Consider the following 19,963-nt stretch of genomic DNA (forward strand, 5'->3'; position numbering starts at 1 on the left):
GACCCATTGGCTTCAAGTCAGTGCAAACTGTAGAGGTGAGAGTGTGCATCTGTGCCCTCTTGCATTTTCTGAACATCCAAGGAATGGGTACTCTTTGTGGCTTCGTACTTTTGTTCAGTCCACTTGATTTTCTTTCTGCTCAAACCGATCCTGTTACTTGTAGCTAAGATCTTTGCGATGGTGCTAAATGCTGTCATAAATCCAACCAATTCACATGCTCTGTGGCTTCTCAAGTGATTTGAGTTGTGCTAAGTCTCTTCTCTCACTCCTTTCTGTTGGCAGATAGGATGGAGAAATTAAGCAAAAACTCCTTGCTGCTGGTGTGGAGGAAGTGGGCTGACATGGGTCATGAGGAGAGGTGGTGGCAGATTTATGCACCTCCTTGGACTTTCACTGGCAGTAAATTGCACTCCGATCCTGGGAAAGCCTGGACTGTGAGGGACTGAGAGAACTGGCTCATAAATTTCCTTGCACCAGCAATATATATGCATGGGAGAGGGTAGGAGGGAGTTGCTGATGCATGTTTTTTTTTTTTTTCTCCCCCCCCCCCCCCTCCCCGGTTTTGTTGGGAGAGGGAGCCTGTTGCTGCAGCCTGCTTGGTGCGGGTAGGTGCCTCTCCCTGCACCTAGGACCTAGAGCAGAGGGGGAGCAGGGACTACCAGAGGCACAGCAGCAAGGACCCCCTGCCTGCTTCATTTAGAAACCACGCTGAGCTGCGGCTGCCCTGTGGCCAGGGGAAGCAGGACTGCGCTGAGCAGCATCTCCCGCACGGAGCTGAACTGCCGCGGAGGCGATGCATCAATGCTGCCCTCACCTTTCCCTGGCTCCTCCATCCTCTTTTGCCCCCTCCTTCAGGCTGGAGAAACACAGTTTGGTGCCATCCCCACCAGCTGGGGTGGTTTGCACAAACATGAAATCTCACAAAAAGGCTTTGAAGGAGCCTTCTCCCCCCATCCTTTGGGATGAAGGAGGGGAGCCTGGACACCTCCATTTAGGAAGCTAATGCACGGGTTATATAGGAAGATGCTGTGCTGCTTGGAGGGTGCATGCTGAGAGAGGCAGCATTTCTGCCTGCATACTAGTGGCACATTTGCGTGATGCTTAAGTTGTACCTGCCCACTGCTCCCTGCTGCTCTTTCAGGGCTTTGCACAGCTCTCCAAGGGCTACTGTTTTTTTCTGAAAGCAGCGGGACCTGATGCGAAACCCTCTTAGAGCAACACGATGCTGATATGCTACCAAAGCCCAGCTGCAGCATCGGAAAACCCTTTGGCAGTTTTTGGTGAGGGGCTGATGCTGAGGAGAGGTGTGTGAAAAATCCATATTGTCTCGCAAATTTAGGAATGCGCCGTGGCTTCATTCTGATGACAAACCCCGTGCCTTTTCTTTGTGAGAGTATTTCCATTAGAAATCAAAGAGATCTGAGATATATAGCTGGCTAAGCAGTCATACCTCAGAATAGGATTTGGGGATTAGCAGAGTGGATAATAAATTGAATAGTAGGAGTTAAAATCAGACTGCACTCGTAAAGAAAGCAAAGATGAGAGGTACACCCCTGGAAAGCAGTAATGCCAGAAATGACGCTGGGGTTACACTGGTGAGCAAATGAGATACGGGCTCGCAATACAATGCGGCAGCAAAGAAGCTGATGTGATTTCTGGGTTGCATAAACAGAACTATTGTATGTTGGAGCAAGGGAATGTTTTCTACATGTTTATAGTCATGTTTTCATGCGCCTGGTCTGAGCGTACCTAGGCTATTGAGTTCATTTCTGGAGAACTCAGTGCCCCAAAGATGGCAGCAAATTAGAACAAATTCAGTGGAGCAACAAAAATGATTAAGATGCTGGAGGGATTGATCTAAGAGGGGAGATTAAAGTAACTAATTACATTTAGCTTGGCCAAATGACAATTAAAAGGGAGATGTGATGACTGCCTTAAAGTGTGCGCTTAAGAATGTAAACACTGCAGAGAGGGAAAGGGAGCGAAGAATCGTGGAGCACTGCTGCTTCGATGCCCGGTCTGTGCAGTGCGGGGAGTGGTGCAGGTGCCAAAGCAGAACCGGAGAAGAAGGAGCTGTAACCAAACAATAGCAGAAGAGTGAACACAAGGAAGTGCAGAATAGACAGCATGGTCCCTGCTGTGCAGCGTGGCAGAGGGTAAAGCACTGCTTCCTGGGAAGCGATAGTGGTCTCAACAAAACTAGCCGTAGGAGCTTTGCTGCAAGAGAAGAGGAGGGAAAGGATTCAGTGTTCCCACAGGAGTCCTCCCCATCCAATTTGCAGGGCATGGGGAGAAACTATCTGCATGTCCTTTTGGCTGTGATTATGCATCTGTCTTGGGGTGTGGTTTCTTTAATAAAAGCCCTCCCAGCTTTTACAGGCTGGAGGGGGAGCAAGCCAAAGGGATGGGGTTGGATGCTGTCAGACACCAAGTCCTGTAAGAAAGGCTAAGAGTCTTTCAGTGGCATGTTCGGTCTAGGGGAACAGCAGCTGTGGGTGGAAACCTGACTGTCAGCAATCCAAAAAGGACTGTTATAAAAAGAGGACAGGGGGCAATTATTCTCTTTAGTCACTAAGGATAGATCTGGAAGTAAGTGGGCCTGTAGCTGAAGCTACAAAATGAGGATCCCTGTGAGGGAGAGTCTAAATGTTAGGTGGCACAGAGGCTAGGAGGGGAGTTGTGTGAGTATAGATACTGGGGGTGAGAGTAGACACCCACTTACAAGCAGATGACATGGGCATCGGGAAATCAATCTCATTTCAGCAAGGGGATGGTGCCCAAACCAGCTGCTCTGCTATGGAGGGCTCATCTAATTTCAGTGATTTCAGAGTATTTAAAAGGCTTTTGGGCTTGTAAATGAGCCGGTGCTGTGGTGCTTTTTCCGTACAGGTTATTTGTTTAGGACACATTTGTTAATGTTTCTGTTTAATTATGTTTTCGTCTTTGATGCATCTGTTTGAATGCTTCCTTTTGCAGTGGAGGGATTACAGATGAAATGCACACTTTATATTAAAAAAAAAAAAGCAATGAGGAACTAGTTCCAGTGAGAGTAGATTAGCTGTTCTTTTTCCCTTTTGGTGTGAACCTTTCTTGAGGTATGAAATAGCTTAATTAGCTTAAAGAAAAAAAAAGTCTGTGCAGTAATATATCTCCTTGTTTTGACAAGCCCAGGAAAATATCAAGAAGAAGAAGCTCTTCTCACAGTGCTTCTCATCTAGTTGTAACTAAGAAATCCTGCACATTTTCTCATAGAAAGTCCATTTTTTCAGATGTCAGGTGGATATCGCATGCCTGGAAATGTTAATTTCCTGAACAGCTTTTAAAAGTGAGCAGTAGGGAATCTCTGAGGGAAATGAAGAGGTGAGGATGAGAAGAAGAGCCATGCGTCTGCGCAGCATCTCAGCTGGTGGCTCCAGTCTCTCTGGGTAAATGGCTCTGTCGTGCCTGATGGAAAGAGCATCACAAATTTATTCTTTTGTGATACCCGATTGGAGGGCTGTTTGTAAAATAAATGCTTCAGATTCGTTCCCTGTGTGACAGCGACTGTGTCCCAGTGACACAGCTAGTTCCTGGGCAATTTTAAGAAGGAGTTCAAAGAGTGACAGGAACCCAGCATCAAGGAAACAGATTTTTGCTGTAAACTCAGAAGAGCACCTTTTTAAGGCAAAGGCTGAAGCACTGCAGGCAAGTGGGGTTATGCTGTCCTGGGCTATAGAGAAGACTTTTCTTGCAGTATAGATAGGAGGCAGGTCAGAGGGATCCCATATCGGACTTTTCCATGCATTATTCATCGTGCTTATTCAGTTAATAAATAGCTGTGCTCATTAAAGCTGTTTCCCTTCCCTGCCCCAGCAGTTTGTTCTTGCAGCAGTCTGGCGATGTCATGCAAACCCACTGTCGTTGCTGGCTGAAGACAGCGTATCAGGCTGTCACTGATGTGGCTGGAGCTCAGGCACCTCTCCTTCTCCCTGTCCAGCTACAAGCAGCAGCCTCCTGTGAGCGCGGCCAGCTGGGGGCAGCCACATCTAAAACCATGGTAGCAGGGTTTGTCAGAGCCCACGGACAAATTGCCCAGCATATGTGTTCGTCTGTGGGTTGGGATGAGGGATGTGCACATAGCAAAGCTGTGTTCTGAAGTTGTGCTTTCTTTTGTGTTTGTGAGGTCCATGGGACTTCGCAGCTGATGATGCCATAGAAAAATACTTGCTCTTCACTTGGTCTTGACTTGCAGAGCTCTATCCTTGGCATTCTTCAGTGGTTTGGCACTTTCTGAAAGAAATAAAGCAGGACCATTGTACAGAGCAGTAAAGCACTTCTCAAAGCATATTCTGATGAAGTCAGCTCCTTGAACAGCTGTGACATGGACAGGGAAGCAGCCAGAAATACAAAAAGGGAAATGTCATGGGAGATTCATGCTCGGGAATAGAGCTCTGTGATGGGGCTCTAGTCCTGCAAGTTCTAACCCGAGGGAAGGTATCGGTGCTGTGTTACCTCCCAGGCTCCCAAGGCTCAGCAGCCAGTGTTAGATTTGCAGATGTCCTACATGATACATGATTTTAGATACAGCCAAATCCTGTGCCCTCTGTGAAACAACCGTGGGGCATGTTGTTTTCCTCTACGCTTTTGTAATAACTTTTAACTACCTATGTATATATTTATAGGTAATACTATGTTTTTATCCTTTGGAATGTGGCTGCTGGGCTGGTGCTATTCATGACTTGTTAGTGCCAGTGCAGTGTCTGCCCTGTGCCCAGAATCTGTAGGGTCTGTACAAAGAACTACACCCCTGTTGTTGATGTGCTGCATGATAGTAAAGAACTTGGTCTGGGTCTCTCTACAGAAGAGCATCTTTATCTTTAAGTTAGCTTTGTAAAAATTAAGCTGTTATATCTGAAAAATAGTGAAGACTTCATTCCAGAAATGGATATGTATAAGCAATACGAGAGGGTTAAGAAGAAAGTCTTTTTTTCTTTTTTTCCCCAGAGTGTCTCAGAATGGCCAGAAGCCTCTGAGAAGAAGCTGGAGTGGAGCTGTCGTTTGAAAATACAAAAGCTTTGCCTAGATGTCATCCTCCTCCTTTGTGCAGCTCCAGGAAAGGGCTGTTTGGGAGCACAGATCCAGCTTGGGTGCTGGCTTAGGAAGAGCAGAGCTGCCACAGACAGCAGCTGCTCTGGAGGTTGTGTGTGTGGGGTCAGCAAGCAGGAGCTGCTGTGGATGTGCAAATGCATGCGTGCCCATGCCCCTGCTAGCAGCTGGCTGTCCTGTCGTCCCCTTGCTGTGCTGCACTACTGCCTGGTGAGGTTTCCTGCACCCAAAGGGCCACATTCCTGTGTGCACCCAGCCAGCCCTGCTGTGCTTGCATGTGCGAGCACTGGGCAGCACCAATGTAGGGTGTTCCGACTTGCTTCCTGCCTGACAGACGGTAAAGCTAATCGCTGGAGGCAACCATCGGTCTACTCCAGACTGGCTTCAGGATCTACATGCAGGGAAGTGCAGGCCATCAGAGTTGCAGCGTCAACGTACACACACTGCTGTGTGACTTTATAATGCTCAAGAGGCGTGGACTTTATTGTATGAGATCTCTGAGCAATGTCTTGTCATTTCTGAAGAAGATACTCATTATACCCACCTTCCATGTGTCCCTCAGCTTGCAGTGGGAGCCAAGGTACATAAGCTGTGCCTTTCCCATACCCTTTTTCTGCTGGTTTTAAATATCCATCAACAACTTTTTTTTTTCCCTGTGCAGTGCTGCTGGTTGGAAAAGCTGATGGCACCCAAGGTGAATCACTACGTGTTGATGTATTTACTTTACCTGTTGCTCTGTAGAAGCCTGCGATCCAGACACGGAGGCTTTAACAGCTCCCTGCCAATCAGATTAAATATTTAGCAGCAATAGGTTCTGGGCATCACATTCCTGACAGTGTGTTTTCATGCATCATTTGCTGTAAACGTTGGGAGACTTTTAGCTACAGTTTGCAAAGTAGCTGCCTCTCCCTTCTCTCTCCTGTTTTCACTGTTCCTCTGACTTCACCCTCGTTCTTGGCTCCACTTTTTCTGCCCTTCTGTGTCCTTCCCCTTGGCTTTTCACCCCTCTTTCTCTAATCATTATTGCTGCTGCGTGGTTGTGTATGCTGCACCTGGAATGGATGGCTGAGTATGATAGAGGAGTGGAGGCACTGACTGCATCTAGCTGAGCATTCCTGCTCCAGAAAAGCTAACATGACTAGAGGTGGGTGCAGGCTGATGGCCTTTCTGGAGAGTGGGTACCACCTGAGCCAGGGAAGCACCCTGAGAACAAGGAAAAAGAAACTTTCTCCTTCATTCCTCTCTCCATCATACAGCTCTTCATGTGTCAGCCAGTTTAGGGCTGTGACTATTGAGCAGCCTCTAAGTCCATTTCTGGATGAAAACTTAGGAGAAGAGGGGATGGGCTCAGTCATCCAATGGGAAGCACGGTCACATCCATCCCCTGTGGTGTCCCCTTGTTTCACCAACGGTGGGCTTGCAGATTTCTGGGTCAGCTGTGCCCACACAATTGGCTGACACTCATAGTATGGTGATGAGGACCACCAAAACCAAAAATCCAATTAAGATGGGGTGGGGGAGAAGGTGGGACTGCTCCAGCTGAGGTTTCTATATGTGATTGTATTTTCCATGCTGCCAGAGGTCTGCCTGCTGGAACATAGAAAGCACTGCAGAAGGTGCAAGGAACTTCCTCCAGTTCCTTAAGTGTGTTGGACAACCACAGGTTTCACTTGTGCAAAGTACAGTTGGCTGGCCATCATCTGAAATTTCAGGCATGGTGTCTAAGGCGGTGGCCCTCTAGAGTGGATGTTTGAAACATGGACAAGCACCAGCACTTGCAGTGGTTCTGAGATGATACTGGGGTGGAGAGGGTAAAGTCTGGGCTAGTGAGCTACATGGGCTGGTACTCTGCATGTCTTCTGCTGCAGAGTCTTCTTTAGAACTTGCTCTTCACCCATTGCTCGAAGTGTTTTAATGCTGTTCAGATAGTTTGACTCATTATCCTGCTCCCTTCACTGGTACGTGCATCTTTTTCTCTGCTGTTGCTACAAAGCAAGGTCCCTGTCTGAACGTGTTTTTGTAGCCCAGGGCCCTGGTACGCCCAGAAGCCCTGTAGAGAAGGTGTGTGGTTCTTACCGCCTCTGTGTGATTGCTGTTCAGCACCCCCTGCCTTCTCTCACGGGTACCCAGCTGTGACTGCCCCAGCAGTCCTGTGCTGCCGGTCCAGGAGATGTGTATTAGAGCCAGGGCCAGGTTTTCTAGGAGGGCTTTTCTCCCCACTGTGACCAGTTTCCAGCTATCTGGTGAAGCATCGTCCTCTTCATCTTCACTTCATGTTTCTGTTGGCATGGGATGTGTCCTCTGTTCATGCCACCATTACTGTTGCACCAGTGTGCACCTGAGGGTGTGAGGGAGATGACTGTCTCCTCATGGCCTCTCCGAAGGGATGGCTGGGGAGGTGCATTGCTCTGAAAGCTGACAAAATGGGATGTGTGTGCATGTTTAGGAGATTATTATTGCTTATGAGAGAAGTGGCGGCCCTTCAGATAGAAGGAAGAGGAGATTGGGCACATCAGGCCGGAGTGGCTGGATAAGATGGCACTTCTTTGCTCTGCTGCAGTAGTCACTGAAGCCTTTTTGGCTGGGAGTCTGATGGGATGGGTGATGGCAGGCCAGATGATTTGAAGCAGGGACATGAGCTTTTGGAAAGCTGCTTCAACAAAGAAGAGTGAAAGACACCTGTGAATTCTGTAAAGTGTAATAACTATTGATGGGCAAACCAGCCTGTTTCATTTCTTGTTTTATTTCTTTTTTTTCCTCTTTCCTCCTCATTGCTCTGGGCCTCTCCAGTCCATTCCCCTGCATCTGGTGGCTTATTTCCCTACAGATGTCATCTTGGCAGTAACTCATGCCTGAGCACCTCCCTTGGGGAGTTTGTGCACTGCCTGAGTGCTTTTCTTTCCCTAATGTCAGGCCACCTGTTTATTTTTTTCCCCTGTATGTATGTATACTTTAAGGCCGTTGCTCTTCATAAATAAATAAAAATTGTAGCAGTGGGGGAACCTGTAAGGCAGATGGATCTGGAGAAGGTGGTCCCTTAGCCACATGGCAGAGCAGGCTGGGTACATGATTTGGCCGGAGGGGCTGCACAGCTTGCCCACCAGCTCACCTCAGCTCTGGGGCCAGGGGCTCAGCCATGGTCTTGTATATCCTCTGATTTCTTTAGTTAGGAAAGAAGTGATAAATGTGTGCTGTGTTTAGTCTTGCTGAAATATTGCCAGTCTCTGGATGGGGCAGCGACAGGGCTGTGTGAGGAGTTTGGTCAGGGAGGGGGTATAGGATCCCAGAAGTCTTACAGACTCAGAAGATAAAATACAAACCAGAGAAGAGGGATCCCAGAGAACCCAGGGGCAATGCAGTCCAAGTGGTAATGCATACGTAGCTTGTCTGTTGCAGTTTCTCTCTCTCCCTAGGTGAAAGTCCTGTGGAACGACAGATCCCTTCCATGCTACCCAGTGCCTCACAAAGGTGTTAAAACCCAGGCAAGTGGTTTTAAAACACTGCCACATCAGGTCGTGGCCTTTAAACCCCTTTAGCACAGGGGTGCATGGAAATAGTTCAAAAGTGTCCGTGAATTTTATTCTACTTGGGCGTCTTTATATTTATAAATCCATGCAGCTGCATGGAAAAACACCACCTGGTTCAGAGGAGAGCTCTTGTCTCCGTGTCTTTCTTATGGGACGCCAAAGCAGGAACTGTCAGGGAGAGGGAAGCAGGAAGCCAGCACAGCATCCAAGGACTGATTTTATTTTTTTCCCCTTTCATGGGACTTCGAGATGCTTGTCTCTAAGCATGGGGGCTTTGTCTTAGGTTTCTCCAGTGTGCATGTACCTGGTCGGTGCTGGTCTTGCTGTATTTGGTGAGAGCCATGCTGTGACCCTGCTGGGCTGCAGCTCAGCCCTGTGGCCTGGATGACCTGGTGTGCTTTCCCCACGTTATTGTAGGGGATGGGTGGTATTTGCAGCCAGTAATCTTTGGCTGCCCAGGTTGTCAATATTGGTACTGTCATATACAAACAAGGATGAGACCTAGCCAAAGACCCCAGACTGCTGCTGACTGCGGCTTAAACTTGACGCTTGTATGGTGCTACAACCTTGGGTTTATACAAAAGCTCCTCATGAGACAGGACTGGCATCTCAGTGCTGCTCCAGTGCTTCAGGAGGGGCAGTGTAAAAGCAGCTTTGCCACCGTATCCATTAAATCCACACCTCTTGGCTGAACGGTGCCTCTGTCCCCACTCCTCTCAGGAGGGAGAGCAGCTGCTCTGGGCTGGGGCCTGACCCCCAGCATGGCAGCAAGGTTTGGGTTCCTGTCTCTAGGAAGCTGTGTTTCCCTAAGGACCGGCCTGGATGTAAAAGGGATTCGATTGAATGTTGTCTCCACCAAACCTATTGGTTTCCTATCCTGGCTCCTGGGGCTTCATAGGGTTTGCAGCTGTGGGGTGCTTTCACTTACAGCCTGGTCTGAAGCTGTGGGCCCTTTGAATTACATCTGAGGACTTCTCTATGAATCCCAGACTTCTGGGACCTCTGACATTGTAGTCCCAGCGAGGTCTCTGAGTCTTCAGGCTTGCTGGTGTAAGACCAGGATTTTTGTTTAGGAGAGGATCAGAGCTCCCAGAACTTTCCAGCCATGCTATGCAAGCCGGGTGACTGCTCTGGTACCTTCCCCAGATCTGTTAAACCCAGGGTCTGAGGGTCTCCACTTGTGAGACCACCAGCGAAGAGATCTTGTACTTTGAGTTTCTGTAAGTGAATTAAGACTGAGCTGTGCCCTACATTTTCACAGTCCAGGAGCTGCTGGAACCAGACTCCTTGGATCCATGGCAGACCCCCAGGGCAGATCTGTTGATGAAACAGGTGTTCAGGTTTGGATTAAAAGTGCCAGAAGGATGGCACCTGATGTCCCGAAGAGCTGCATCTCTAGATCAGACCCCAGAGGCTGGCTGCCTACTGCAGCTCTGCTTTGCCCTCCAAAGCTTCACTTATCTCTTGCTCTTCCTTGCCTGGCCAGGAAGCTGCTTTGGAGTAGGTGAAAATGTATCATGAGTTGAGATATTTTCATGACAACAGGCTTAACAAACTGGCGTTTGCTGACAATGTGTTGTTTCCTCAGAAACCACTGATCAGCAGTATTTTGCAGTTTGAGTTAATGTGGCAAAGTCGATATTTGAGTATCAAGGGTTTTGCTTGGAAACCAATAACTATTTATGGTATTACAGCAATTCCTTTCTCTCTGCTCCTAGCTAAACTAGGATTTATTGTCCTGAAGATCTTGGACAGACAGGTTTTAATACACTCTCTTGGGATCCTGTGAGTAATGTTGGGTATGATCTCACAAGAAGACATTGCTGCCTTCAGGGAAGTGCAATGGAAAGCAATAATAATAATCTCAACTCCTGTAGCTTCTATCACTTGAGAGCCAAAAGTACTTTAAATACAATAAATAATTAAACCTTCTAGCTCTGTGAAGCAGGGAAGATGCATCTCTGTCTTTCTGATGAGGAGACTAAGGCAAAGGGCTGAGGAAGAAAACAACGGTGTTTACACTTTCAAAAAATGCTTATTGATTTTTGGGTGGTTGTGTAAGGGATTAGAACCAGGTTTCACTTGCTGTGGTTCATTCCCTCCATGCTTTTAAGATTTAAAAACAGATACCGAATGGTGTCAATGCAAGTGAGCTAAGATGGAACAAAAGTATAGCAGTGCTTAGAGCGAGGAATGGAGTGACTGTGGGAGCCACGTAGGACAAAATATGGATTAGAGATAAGTGATGGATGGATGCAGAAAGCTGAGTAGGATAATAGATCTGGGCATGCATTGTAGACTGAAGGAAGTTTATGGGGATACTGAAATTCCAGGTTTTCTTCTATACTTAAGTCCCTTTATGCTGTTCTAAAAGTGTAAACTGACCTTAAAGCATAAGTAACTCCCAGCTACACTTTTTCATGGGATGAATTTTTATTTACTGACAGTGTATTCTTTACTGTGACCATTATTTAGTTTTGGAGGTTGTTCCTTCTTGCTCTTTCTGTCAATATTCATTTTTTTCCTGCTCCAAATGTAACCTATAGTAACTTATGTGTAAAAAGATGTGTCCCAAAGGAGTGGAGCTGCACCTTGAGGAAGCTGGTGATGGAGCTGGGCTGGGAGGAGGAATTTGCAGGTACACATCCTCATATGCATTGTGGAGGAATGAATAGCTAGGTGAGCTGCTGGGAAAGGGGGCTGAAGCAGCCAGCATGAATGAATTTGACAAGCTGGAGAAGAGAGAGGAGAGGAATCTGGTGGGAAAAGATGCATGGAAATGGCATTCAGCTCAGCCAAATCTAATCTGTTTTTTTGTGCTGGATTGGGCCTTCCCATCCCTGCAGCATCAACAGTCAGTGACGAGCCGTGGTCCAGACATGGCTTTTCTTGTATAAGTTTCTGTCACTGCAACTCCATAAATATGATGGACTGCTGAGCCGAGGGAGAGGTCAGTGACTGCTGGGCTGGGTCCCTCCAGCCAGGAATGCTTTCTGGATGCTACTGATTGAAGGTCTCCGTAAGACGAATTGGCCATGACCTGTCATACAATCGCAGGTGCTGCATGGTCTGGTGCACAGCACTAATGTAGTGTGAAAACATATTGTATCCAGTGGCTTGATGGCTGGTGCCTTACTAGTTATTGAACTGAGGGAGAGAAATACAAGGAAAGGGGAGACTGGGGTGGGAAGAGTGAAGAGGGAAAGAAAGGAACAGGAGAAGGAAAATGAGGCCACCAAAAAAAAAATCCTAACTTGCAATTGTCAATTCTACTTTCATCCTGACTTTAGTATTTATTTGTAAGGATCAGGTTTTTCTAAAGGGATGAGTGATTTTTAAGGTACTGCTGGGTTGGGAACATACAACTCCAAGCATCTTGCATGGCATTCTTTTTGGTGTCACACATTGGGTATCCCCTGTTACTTCTCCTGGGTAAATTTTGTTTTGCTTTTCTTAAAGTAGCAATAACAAGAACAGAAAAAATCTTTACTGAGAATCAGAATGAGGAAAAGGGAAGACACGACTTTGCCAAGGGATAGGCAATTATAAAGAAGCAGACTTGAGAACAAAGTTATCTGAGTACTCATACATCCTTTCTAGTGGCCTCACCAGAGCCAGCTCTCAACCACTTTTGGCTGTGGTTGCTGTGGTCTACCTTTTTGCCCCTCTCAACTTCCAGTTAATTTCCTGGCTCATTTCATGAGCAAGGCTGACCTTATTGCAGGGTCACTTGGTGACAAAACCCTACTTTCCACAGTGCTGCATACCAGTGTAAACCAAGAGGCCACGAAGCTCCTGAGAGATGCTGGCAGTTTGCAAAACACGTACCAGTACCCATCAGTGTCTAGCGCTGTGGCTTTGCCCTAGACCAGCTCACAAAACACAATTCCCACTCTCCACCCCCTGCCTTCATGTAGCAGCTTCTTTGACCCTCTCATATCTTGATGTTTCAGGCATCAACTGCCGTTTCTGCAGTTCCTTCTGTCTGTGACACCTTTATGAGGGCCCGATCAGGTCTGGTGAGCTCTGGCACTCTGCTTAAGGCTGTTTAAGATTTGCTACAACGGTGCCACAAGCAGCAGAGACAGTGCAGGGAGTTTCTCCTAGATTGCCCTTGCTGCACTTGCTGCATGGTCTTCACGCACCCATGAAGATCTTTTCTAAGAGACAGGCTGGTTAATGCTTTAAAGCTTTGCCCACTGTCATACATTATATCTGAGGAGGTTGTCAGCACACTAGATGGCTGAATCCAAAGTGCAGATGTAGTTTAAGGCTGTATCCCTCTGGTTCAGATGTCCTGGGGATTCTTAGTATGAAGGACAAGGAATCACTTGAGTTGCCTTATAAAAAAAAAAAAAACATATTATTTCCTACTTATTTCATGTTTTAAGAAACCTTTGTGATTTAGCTTTTATGGTGTTTATATGTGGCATAAAAGGACAAAGAACATCAAGAGACAGTCTTAAGTAGCCCATGGGATTTCAGCTTTGGCATGGTGTTTGGCAGCTGCCTTCAGCAGACAGAGCAGCCTTCACCTGCCTGCTCTGTGCTTTGCCTTTAAGCAAATAACTCAGGGAATGAACAGGGACTGAATGCAGTGCATGAGAGTGTCTGGGGAATGGAAAGTCTTTCCATCCTTGATGGTAAACACTTTTTCCTTTTCTTTTAAACTTTTTGAAATTCAGTGTCACAATCTGCCAATGTACATAAAATGTAGAGTTTATTGGAAAACCTCAAATTAATACAGCAAGTAATCAGAAATGCAGAGTATGTGTTTCTCCAAACCATCTAACCAAAATTAAAGGTGTGTTTTTTTCATGGTTATTAATGGATTGGAGTTATTTAAATCCCTAGCTTTTGGAAATCCTAGTCTTTAATGTACTCAGGTTGTTAATATGCTGTTGATTTCTGCTTGGAAATGAAAAGTGGAAGCAGAGAATTAAGGAAGGAAGGAAGGGATTGCAGCATGGATCATCAACTTGTTCCAGTTGGATTTATTTGGCAAAACTGGTGTTGTTCTGGGTGCAGCATTCTGCTGTATGTTTAAACCTAGCTTCCCTCAGTCCTGTGTGCCAGGAGGCAAAGCTGGGTTTAAATGTGCTGAAATCCCTTTGGAGGGGCTGTGCACACAGAGATGCATCCCTTGCTTTGGATGATTTGCTCTGAGCCTGCCATGGGCCAGGCAATGGTCGGAAGTGGGAAACTGCATGGTGAAGAGACCTTGAAAGCCTTGAAACCCCTGTTTGAACTGGAGCATGCATGGAGCGGCAGCTGACCGCTCCAGACGGTGAGGACATTTCCTCCCCTCTGGCAGGAAGGCTGGTCTTGTCCCTCTAAACCTGTCCAAGCGGGGTGCTGGGGGTGAGATCCCGGCAGGGGAACGATGGCTCCAGCCCGGCTCCGCCAGCCAGCCTTGCAGAGAGTGATGGCCGTGCCAAGCCTCTCTGCCCTGGCATTTAGAAATTGGCACCGGGCAACGCCAGACTGACCTGCTGTCTCTCTTAATGGCTTTTCTGTGTGTTACACTGGCTCCTGCTGCTCTGCGCTTGTATGCCAGGCTGGGGAAGCAGGTCAGGCTTGCTCCTGCTCTCCCTGGCCCGGCTGCTACCTTCCTCCTCCCTCCCTCATCCTGCTGAGGGCCCTAGGGGTTCAGCTTAAGAGGGACATGAACACAGCTGAACTTCCACTGCAGCAGAGGAAAGTCCCAAGGGGTGATCAGATAACCATCTTACAAGCGTTTTCAGGGTGGAAATGGTGAGTCAAGAGGGAGAAATTGTTTAGGCTGAATGAAGGAGATATTATTGAAATAACAGGATAGCTGAGCAAAGGGAAAATTTAGGCTGAGTTTAGAGAAACGCTTCTAAATGTGATCCTTGGAGTCATCTTCTAGTGGTGGTAATCCTATTGTTTGAGTTGTTTCAGGGCAGGTCGTGTGCTAAAGCAGATGCTGCAGACAGCGATACTGAAATGACTGGGGGAAGGGCAAGACTATTAAGGAGAGGATTTTCACGTGTAATTTCTCTGAATCACTTGATGTTGGACTCAACAGAAGCTCGGAGGCTGTGGCTGTATCAGCTATCCCCATGATATGTAAAATATGTGGGTGGGAGGAAGTGGGAAGGACACTGGGAATTTACCCTTGGGCAAGCTTACAATAATGAGACACAGTTCTTAATCTGTTGGGAATGATTTGGGTCTAATTGATGATCAAAGTGTTCCTTGTACCGCCTCAAGTGCAGGGAGAGAACTACTCTTCTCCTTTATGTGGGGCAGGAAAAGGGAAGTGCTTTTTGGACCTTATCCTTGGATAGACCTGTTGAATGGATAGACCTAAACAGAAGCAATCTAGGCTTTGGAGATGGGGAGGAGTAAATATGTGATCTATGGGATGAATCTGACACTGGCCAGGCCGGGGAGGAGTTTCTATCTGGTTTAATAAAGAACGGACAGGTTAAAAGAAAATAAATTGTGAATAGAATTGAGTCTACATACCACTTTCCTTCCAGGGGAGGGCAAGGGATTTCAGTCAGAGTCGCTATAATGAACCCTTCTGGTCCAGGTGCTGCATTGCTCTTTCATTCATCATTGGACGTGGAACTTTCTGATATCTGTAGACACTGCCATATTCCTGCTCTGAACGTACGGATATTTTCCTGCAGTGTCATTCATTCTGTTTATCAGTACCTGAAGTGTGCAGGTGCTTCCAGGACACATCCTTTGTGCCCCAGATTCATCCTCATCTTTGTCTCTGTTTACAAAGTTCCTGGAACAACAGGGACACGAGCCAGAAGATTTATGCACACTTATGTCACCTACCTGGTGAGCAGTAATATGTGGCACAGCAGCGCAGGAGCTGTCAGTGTACAAATAGCCTGGGCTGAAGCTGTGGTAGGACAACGCAGCATTAGGAAGGGAGGAGTGCTTCTTCAGAGGCAGACTACACGCAGTGTGTTTGGAGTGGGGAGCTGGCATTAACCGTAAGAATGGGATGCTGTCCTAAGTTGAAATTGGATTGCCAAAAATCAGTGAGTTAGAGAAGGGTTTGATTTACAGCCTTACACCCCAGCTTTTAGGAGTAACAATTTATGGGGTTTAAATCAATCCTACACCTTTCTTCTCCTGGGTCTTCTCAGCTCCTGCAGCTTACCTGTAAGGCAGGTAGCAGACCAAAACCATGGTCTTCTGCAGTTAATTAGCACAGAAATAGTGCTCTCTGGTCCAGACATACAGGTATTTTCTTGCCAGACAGCCCAGTAGCTTGTCTAGTGCAATGTTAACTTCCCTACGGCTCCTAGTGCGCTGTGCTGTTCCCTGGTGGTGTGTTGGATACAAGGCACAAAGCACCTGCCAGCTTTCTAGAGTATCTCACAGCTGAGATGGATTTCTTCTTACCCCCAACTAGGGCTGGAAACATGAGGGTTGGTTTCTGATTCATTGTCCAACAATGCTCAAACTGTCTCCAGTAACACTGGAGATGGTAGGACATCTGTAGGTAGTAGCTCGGCCACAGGTGTGGTGGTAAGTATTGGAACTGGGCTAGTGATCAGGGGTAAGGAGAGGGTTGAGAGTTAGCATTACAGTTGGTGCAGATGCAAAACTAGCTGTTGAATTCAGATTCTGTGGCTTGAAGTCCTGTGACCTCATCACAGCTCCCAGCGGGCAGAGTCCAGAAAGCACTCTGGTATGAACCTCCCCATGGCTCCCCAGGAAAGTCTGGAAGTTGTAGGTGATGCTCTTCTTCCTCCAGTGTAGAGCCCTCATCCCTACAAAGTTCCCTTCACACTGCTGATGCTGTTCAGCCTCCTACCTCAACCATTGTCTTCCTCCTTACTAGGAAAGTTGCCTTTAAGGCAGCTTTTAGTCTGAGACCACAGTATTACAGGAATTCCTTTCTTTTTGCTATATTTAGCTTGGAAGTGGGGTTTTGGGGCCTGCAATTACCCTCCCAAGGGGCTATTGCATGTTGCTGCCCTTCTAGCAAAGCTGCAGCAGATGGAGGCACCAGCATCAATACACAACAGAACTGACCCCAAGCTCCTGGGACCAGCCCACCTTCTGCCTCAGTTTCTTTATCCCACCTAAAGATCGTCTCGCCTTGCTGTACACTGAGCAGCACTTTATTTACAGTTTGCCTGGCTGAATGCACAGTGACCTATTTGTGTACTTTCGGTATTTTGAAATATAGTCCAGAAATATCTCTAAATGCTGAGCTGTATTTTTGCCTGTGCAGCCTAATAATTTTCTATTAATACTTATCTTAGATATGATCCACATAAAATGCAGTGTCAAATAAGGTTCTCATGATATTTTAAAGCAATCTAACCTTTGGTCCTGGCCAAATTCCAATCCGAATAATTACTGTCTGACTACCTACACTTCTCTTGCATTTTCAACTGGGAAAGTTAACTCTCCCTCCTCGTTTTAACAGTGATTGTGTAACACTGCTCTGCAGCATTAAGTAGATGCTGCATTCCTCTACAATGGTGGATGTGTTTTATTGGTAAGTAAAATGAGATTATAGAGGTATAATGGTTTTACAGGCATGTTTATACCTAAATATAGATATGTCTGTAAAACCACTTTATCTAATATCCCTGACATATATTGTATACCAGGGAGTAAGGGAGAATATAATAGCATGGAATAACGCATGAAAGACGTTACTGGTCAGACTGGAGTTTAGGAATTGCTGAATTGTTTTGGAGTGGCAAAAGCACAGAAAAGCCTCCCAGACACTATGCTGCCCCACATCACCAGCAAGGGAAAAAACTACTCGCGTAAAATATTTTGTCATAAAACATCCTAGCACATTTTTAAAGTCATTCTTGACTGGTGAAATTAGAGTCTAGGAATATTGAAGTTACTTGAAACAACTAGGGGCAAATGTCCTGTTTTACAACTGCAACCTTGTCACATGCTTGTGAATTTGCAAATGCTCACTGGAAAAAAGACAGCCCTCAAGGAGGGTCCCTATAGTGCCTCCAGTGTTTCCTTGTTTGGGTGTCTCAGACTTTTGCACTTAAACATTGCCAAAATTAATGGATAAAACTTGCTGCTGTGTATGCAAAAACACCTTCTCACAGTCGTTGTGGGGTCACTTTAATCTTACAATAAGTCTGTGGTTGTGTACCCCTTTACTAGCATACCTTCAAAAAGGGCTGATAGTGAGCCAGACCAGAGGAGGAAGGAGAGGTGGGGTTGGTGCCAGGATGCCCGTTCCTATCTCCAACAGACTGCACTTGAGCAGTGCAACTCTGTGCTGTGAACCTGCTGCTGCCTTGTGGGAGTGTGGAGCTAATGGGGTACCACCAGCCCTGTTTTGGGTGTGATTTATTGGCATTCTGCCTTGCTACATCCCTGTGTCCTGTCCTGCCAGGGGGCCCAGTCTGAACCTGGTACCTGTAATTGCTGCAGATGGATGCTGGCTCCTGGCATGTGGGCCATCCGTGTTCCTGAAACACGTAGTGAGTGTGACAGAGAACTTGTATATGACCAAGAGACAGAGGAAAAGTGCCTTGGGTGGTTGGGTGGACACAGGCATCTCTCTGCCTGCTCTTGGAGAGGGCTCATGGCCAAGGTTCCAAAGTGGAGGGAGATGCCAGGTCAGCTGTGGAGGCACTGATGACCTTTTTAGATTAGATTTTTCCTAGGCCTGGCTGCTCCCTGTGTCTCTGGCTGAAGGCTGAATTTCTGATGCTTTACAGGGAACCCTATCATCCTGTATTGAAGAGAAGATCTGTCTGGGGGGCACATCCCCTGAGCCAGACATGCAGTAGGTTGGCACTTAAGTGCTGTTCAAGATCTGTGTTCTCATCTGCTGGCCCTTGAAGGTAGATGCTAGAGATTTATTGGCTTTGGTGCAAGTGAAGAGAAGGCAATGAGTTTCTTGGCCAGCAATTTTCCCTGTGGGAAAAGTCTGTATTTGGGTGTGAAAGCAGACAGCTGCCTCATTTGCCTGCATAGCTCCTGCATTGCTGCTCTCTGAGCCCTGTGTTGGAAGGCCCTGTGAAGTATTCCTGGTGGGAGAGGGGCTAGGAAAAACCTACACTCTGCTCCCTGGGCATCACAGCTAGCCATTGCCTAACCAAGCGTAATATACAGTGTGAGACTCTGCAGAGAGATCGCAGGAGACATATTTTAAAGAGAGCAAATATAGCATTAAAGGGACTGAGCAAGAGAGTGAGAGACAGAGAGCGTATAGAGTGCATTAAAGTTAATAAAGCATTGCAGAAAGCATTGCAGGAGTGGGGACTGCATTTCACTGTGAAGGAATCTAATTTAGTGACTCGTAATTGGAGGATAACAGTCCTGCTGGAATGAAGTTAGCTGTTCATTTTGCCAAACTCTTGAAGTCCCTTGGTTCTTGTGAGCATCTCTCAGAAAGTGGATCCGTCAGAGTTTAGAATCGATTGCTGCTTCGTACCCGTGGTTCCTTCCAGCCTCCTAAGTGGATTTGGTTCCTCCGGTGCATATTTATTATCTATTTTATTATGTGGTTATTTATCTGGTAATAATAATGCAGGATACATTCTCTCTGCTTAGCATGGCAATGAGGGAGCACGCGCTGAGCCTCTGTGTTATCCTGGGCAGGGCATGATGGAGTCCCTTGTGCCCTCTCTCTGGGGGCGACTGGTGTTTGGTGGGGTTGTTGGATGGAATTCCAACTTCCCCAAAAAATCCTGTTGTTTTTGTCCCTGCTGCTGCAGCCTTCTATCCACTTAACAGAGAGACATGCAGCAGTGAACGGTATGGAAGGTTCCAGTTTCTTGGTTCCCAAGATGAGAGGGTCAGTGATGTAGTGCAACGAAATGCAGGGCGGGTGTGTTTATTCTAAGTGTACCTGGCTGTTGATGAGCAGATTTATGGGCATGAAGAGCTGATAGGAAGTCTTTTCTAGTTTGAAATGCTTGGCATCTACCTGGGACAGCAAAGTGGCCCTGGATGAGCGTGCTGAACAGTGCTGCCTCTCACAGGAACGGCCACTGCTCTGTTTTTGTCCCCAGACCAGGAGGATTTTGATAATGCTTACTCCTCATAGGTGCTGCAAGTATTAATTCATTAGTGTCTGTGAAGTGCCTTGAGGATGAAAAGAGCTGTGGAAATGTGAGGTATTATTAAAACAAGACTGAGTAAAGAAAGAGCTAGGAACAATCCCACAGGGAGCTGTCCTGCTCAGGCAGGGGCTGGAGAGATGACCTCATCGGGTTTTTCCATTTCTGCTGTTGTGATTACAAAATAAAGTGGACGTGTTCAGGGAGAAGATCCCTGTAACATCCCTGGCTGTGGTAGCCAATGGTGAACCTTTATAAGCTCTGTGGATTTTTTCTCCTTTTTAGCAAAAAGACTTGGCA

General features: G+C 46.8%; 1 protein-coding gene across 1 annotated transcript in view; it reads left to right on the forward strand.

Moving 5' to 3' along the window:
* The window catches only part of GRIN2B (glutamate ionotropic receptor NMDA type subunit 2B), a 199,370-nt gene that overhangs the window by 13,678 nt on the left and 165,729 nt on the right, over positions 1-19,963 (forward strand). The gene's annotated exons all lie outside the window — the stretch shown is intronic.

The sequence above is a fragment of the Anser anser genome (assembly GCF_964211835.1).
Source record: "Anser anser genome assembly, chromosome: 1".
Classification (NCBI taxonomy): Eukaryota; Metazoa; Chordata; class Aves; order Anseriformes; family Anatidae; genus Anser; species Anser anser.